The sequence below is a fragment of the Pelodiscus sinensis genome, chromosome 13 (assembly GCF_052426305.1).
Source record: "Pelodiscus sinensis isolate ZL-2025 chromosome 13, ASM5242630v1, whole genome shotgun sequence".
Taxonomy (NCBI): Eukaryota; Metazoa; Chordata; order Testudines; family Trionychidae; genus Pelodiscus; species Pelodiscus sinensis.
In genome coordinates, this window is record NC_143064.1 from 22,166,204 (window position 1) to 22,172,203 (window position 6,000).

The following is a 6,000-nucleotide window of genomic DNA, read 5'->3' on the forward strand; positions in this document are numbered from 1 at the left end:
ATATTTGTTTCAAAAACATATGAACAAGACTAGACTATAAAGTATCCCTCGCTACAATAAAATTACAAGGGATATAAATACTGCTACAGGATACCATGGATTCAAGAAGAAATTTAAATTCCCTTTTGAAGAATTACAGTGTAACATAGCAAAGTAGGGTGTATTATGGGCTTTCATACCTTCTGAAGAATCTGGCTTTGTCAGGATAAAGGACAACAGCGGCCATTAATCTCATTTAGTTCCTGTATTTCTCAGATACATGACAGGAGATATGTAATCAGCCCTGCCCAATCAGTCAGCTCCAGCCCTGACCCTCTAACTAGGTGGGGCTGCTTAATCACCTGTGAAGCTGTGCTGCCCCACAGCTTAGAGGGAACACTAGTGATAACCTACTATTACTTTTAGGTAGGAGCCTACAAAACTCCATATCCTGCTCAGTGCGGTAAAAAGTGTAAAACATGAAAGATAAAACTAAAACCAAACACCGCCACCAAATTATTTTCTAAGGGAGAGCACAAGCACCAAAAGACTGGCAATATGGGCTTTACTGTTACCCGCACAGTACATTTAATTAAGGTGAGCAACTGATGGGCCTCTCATCCCAGGTAGGAGGGCATGAGTAACTTGGGAGGATTCACTAGCCTCTTCTTTCTAAAGGTCTTTCTCACGTTTTTTCATGTGATTCCTTGTGAAAATGAAGCCCGTGTTTACCCTTTTCAGAGATGTGCTCAGTTGCTGACTTTGTCAAATAGCTTTGACAAACTAGATGCTACCCCACACAGAAAAAATCCCAGGGGAAAAAGAAATACGGAGAGTTTTTCTGAAGAATACTGCCTACGCCTTGATTAACTGCATATTGCATACTGTAGCGGGGGCATGAGGTGGGGAATGAGGGGAGGGGAGGAAGAGTCTTCCATTTTTCAGAAAGACCAATAAAAGGTCTTCCCAAAATAAAATTAATATGAGACCAGAATGATACTGCACTGTGGAAGTCCTGTTTTTTGTTTATTTAATTCAGACTGTTCAAACCACTTGTACATGTGTTTTGGCGAACAATCTTACCTGGCAGAGAGCTGCAATAAATCTTTCTCTTTTCTAACTCCTGTGATTTTGGTTTTCATCTCTAAATACATACCTCTGCTTCCCATTTACCGCTGGGTGAACACACAACCAGATATTGGGGGGGAAATGCTTAGCCAGATGTGTGACTTCAAAAGCACTGAAGGCGGGTCCATATGCACACAGCTGTGGTACATTTAATAAAATCTGCTCTGATTAATTGCCAGTTAGCTGTAGAATCAATTGCTGCCCGTAAAAACCTACACTGAGAGAAAAGAGATGTGAGTGATTAATTGACATTAAGGAGCTTTGGGAAGTTGTAGTTAACCACTAAGGGTTTGACTACAATATAAAATATTGCATTTTTGAACATGATTGAGCAGTCAAATGATCTGACACGATGCTAAGCATCACTCAACAGCCAATGATTGTTTCCACTAATTATGACATCAACCCTAGCAAAAAGGTATTAACAGTTTGGGATGTTGCCCAATGTGATGACTCTGTGCCTGCTGACTACCCTGCAAAGAGGGTTTAGGGGACCTTTGGCATCTTGCGTCACTTTGACAAGCCTTGGAAAAGACATGGGAGTGAGAGCTTTGCTATCCAGTTACAAGATTTCTGGAGAATATTTCATGACAGTGGCTCAGTGGCCATCCTTTAATAAGGGTTCAAGGTCTCTGTATTTTTACTCCTTTCAGTCAGTGAATGCCGGCTGTGAGTGACCTTTCCCAGTAGAAGGGTTAGTATTGCTCCTCTCTTATGTACATTGGGCTGGAGCCCTTGCACTTTCTGGGCAGAGACCATTCTCTAATGAGGGCGTGTAGGTCTCTCAATTTCACCAGTGTGAGAGGTTGTCCAGTTTAATGCCCTCTGCATACTGGCTGTTCTGTAAAGAGGGTTTGGGTAACCCTTGGCCTGCTTACATAGGGCAGGTCTATAGTAAAGCTGGTACATCAGCTTAAGGTACACAACTCCAGCTACGTAAATAACAGTGAGTTTTGTCACCATCCCCACAACGGTAGGTCGATGGGAGAAATGCTCCCATTGACTTCCCTTACTCCTTGCAATAGCCAGGAGTGTAATGGTTGCCAGGAACTAGCTAACAGAAGAATTTGGAGAGGGAATTCTCCAGGTAAAAGAGGAGTGAAAATGGGACCCTTGTGGTAAGTGGCTGTCTGGAGTGTGTGTTTGTGTGTGGGAGAATTATTTGCAGTGTGCTGAGCTTGTGTTTGTCTGTTTGGTTTGTTTGTTTGTTTGCTTTGTTTGTTTGAAGGAGCTTCTAAAAGGTTTGAAATCTAGAAGCCTCTGTTAATTGGCTGAGCCTCAGTCAGGGGGAGGGGCTACCAGAGCTATATAAGCCTGTGACTCAGCGACCAGGGAGAGCGCGACCAAGAACAGCTAACAGGAGAGTTTGGAGAGGGAGTTTAGAGGGCACTAGTGACTTCTGACCTTCTTTAAAACATAACTCTTAGAATAATCTATATTCCAGAGGTTTAAAAAGAATCCCAGTTTATACTTAAACTTATTCATTAGAAAAATGGAGACAGAAGCCCAGCAGCAGAGTGGGGGCTATCCTGTTTATTGTGTCGAGTGTAACATGTATGATTACCTGCCCTGTGGGTGGGTGGCATATGTGTGTACCCGTTGCAAGGAGCTCCTGACCCTCAGAGACCGAGTTCGGGCTTTGGAGGCCAGGGTGGCTGAACTGGAGGAGCTAAGGGAGGTAGAGAGCTATGTTGATGAGACTTTCCAGGACACTGTAGTACTGTCCCACCTCCAGTCTGAGAGCCCCAGTGCTCTTAAGGAGGATGAAAGTCTCAAGGGAACAGAGCATTCAATGGGAGCAGAGGGAAACCATCCCGTAGTTGGGACCCTCCTCCCAGAGGATGTTGCAGTACCCTCTCGCACTGAAGATTCCTCTGAGGGGGGGGGGATGCCAGTTAGGAAGAGGCAGGTGTTAGTAGTGGGTGATTCGATCATTAGAAACATAGATAGTTGGGTTTGTGATGACCGGGAGAACCGTATGGTCACTTGCTTGCCTGGTGCAAAGGTTGCGGATCTCTTGAGGCATCTAGACAAACTTATGTGTAGTGCTGGGGAGGAGCCAGTGGTCGTGGTACATGTAGGTACCAATGACATAGGGAAGGGTAGGAGAGATGTCCTGGAGGCCAAATTTAGGCTGCTAGGAAAGAGACTGAAATCCAGAACCTCTATGGTGGCATTCTCGGAAATGCTTCCAGTTCCATGCGCAGGGCCAGGTAGGCAGGCGGAGCTTCAGAGTCTCAATGCGTGGATGAGACGATAGTGTAAGGAAGAGGGGTTTAGATTTATTAGGAACTGGGGACACTTTTGGGAGAGGGGGAGCCTATACAGGAAGGATGGGCTCCACCTAAACCAGGGTGGAACCAGACTGCTGGCACTAAACATTAAAAAGGCCGTAGAGCAGTTTTTAAACTAAGAGATGGGGGAAAGCCGATTGGTTCGGAGATGCACGTAAATCAGAGGGAGACTTCTCTAAGAGGAGAATCCATTGTTAGAGATTCTCTAAGCTGTAGTCAGAAAGAGAGGAGGGGAGAGGGCAAACCAAGGGCCAGAGCAGACAAACAACCGCATACAAAGGAATCCAATGCATCAGGGAAGGGCAGACAAATAAGGAGTGGCAAATTTTTAAAGTGCTTGTACTCAAATGCTAGGAGTCTGACTAATAAGATCGGTGAACTAGAGTACCTCATATTAAATGAGGAGATTGACATAATAGGCATCACTGAAACCTGGTGGAATGAGGAAAATCTATGGGACACAATCATACCGGGATATAAAATATATAGAAAGGATAGAGCAGGCCGGGTGGGTGGCGGAGTGGCACTGTATGTGAAAGATAATGTAGAATCAAATGAAATAAAAATATTAAGTGAATCAACATGTTCAACAGAATTGCTATGGATAGTAATTCCATGCTCCAATAATAAGAAATTAACAGTAGGGATATATTACCGACCACCTGACCAGGACAGCGATACTGACATTGAAATGCTGAGGGAGATTAGAGAGGCTACCAAAATAAAGAACTCTATAATAATGGGGTATTTTAATTACCCCCATATTGACTGGATACATGTCACCTCAGGAAGAGAAGCAGAGATAAAATTTCTCAATGGCTTAAATGACTGCTTCTTGGAGCAGCTGGTGCAGGAACCCACAAGGGGAGAGGCAATTCTCGATTTAGTCCTGAGTGGAGTGCAGGATCAGGTCCAGGATATAACCTTTACAGGACCGCTTGGGAATAGTGACCATAATATAATAACATTCAACATTCCTGTGGTGGGAAGAACATCTCAGCAGTCCAGTACCCTGGCATTTAATTTCAAAAAGGGGAATTACACAAAAATGAGGAGGTTAGTTAAACAGAAATTAAAAGGCACAGTGACTAGAGCCAAATCCCTGAAAGCTGCATGGAAACTTTTTAAAGACACCATAATAGAGGCCCAACTTAAATGTAGACCTCAAATTAAAAAACATAGCAAGAGACCTAAAAAAGAGTCACCGTGGCTTAACCACCATGTAAAAGAAGCAGTGAGGGACAAAAAGGTATCTTTTAAGAAGTGGAAGTCCAATCCTAGTGAGATAAATAGAAAAGAACATAAACACTGTCGAATCAAGTGTAAAAATGAAATAAGAAAAGCAAAAAAAGATTTTGAGGAACAGCTAGCCAAAAACTCATCTCCAGCCCCACACCAGAGCAATGATTTACACAAAGCATGTACATTTTCATTTTATTTTCCAAGAAAAAAATTGAGCCAAGAACCTGAGCAACTCCGGACAAATCTTATATAGCTTGAAATATAAACACACAGCTCATGTTCATATCTCCAGGTACCAAAATGATACATGCACACAAGTAATATAAACAGAACTAGCAAATTCTATAGAAACCTCACTTGGCCCATTTTGTCCAAGATTTGGTGCAAACATAAACATGATTGCAACAATAACCTGTAAAGACATATCACACTCCAATAACAACACAGATGCTATAAAGAGGCAACAGAAAACTTATCAAATTCCTGATTTGGGGTTGTCAGCCGACGATCAGAGCAGTGAGTCCCTTATGACCGGCTGAAGTTCTTTTAAATTGTGCTTGGTTCTGTTACAGCAACTGAAGGAGTCAGGTTAAAGCTTAAATAGTTACTATTTTATTGTTACAGGGTAAACTTAGTTGTTAAATGCTACTGCTGTGTTACAGATAACACAGCCACGACAAAGGACAGGACAGAAATTACACTAAGAAGTCACTTACAGGTACCATGAAACCCTTTTGGTTCTCTGAGCTCTTATTAAATGCATGCAAAATAGACACATAGCAGGTATTGGTATTCTCACTCCTGCATTCCAGACTTGGCGTGGCCAGCGTCTTTCTCTCAATACCTCGGGAAGAAGTAGGGCGAGGTTGGGCATCCCACAGACCTCGGGAGACAATCAATACCTGCCAGCAGGTGTAGATGATTGGAGCTCAAATGGGGTGGGCTACTAAACCCCTCTTTATACCCCTTGGGTCAGGTAGGCTTCTTCCTGGTCTCAAGTGGCCAATTAGGAAAAATGGCTTTGAATGCCAAGTTTCCCACGAAGGGTGCAAAGCATAATTCACACCTGAGAAAATGCAGACAATGGGCACCTCTGGTATGTGATGGGTGAAGATTCCTCTCCTGGGACAGTGCAGGTGTGTCAATTACTGGTACTAGCCATCAGGATGACGGGAGGCCCCGGGTCGTCAGCTAGCCCATTTACTGTCTGGTTTCTGTTTATGGTAGAGTCAGGGACAGGCACCACACCTGCATTCCCAGGGCATCAAAGGCTGACTGCCTTTCTCTTGCTCTCTGGGGGGGAGGGGGACAAGATGGGGTTCATGTCTGGCTACAGGGGTCTGAGCCAAAGCCCACT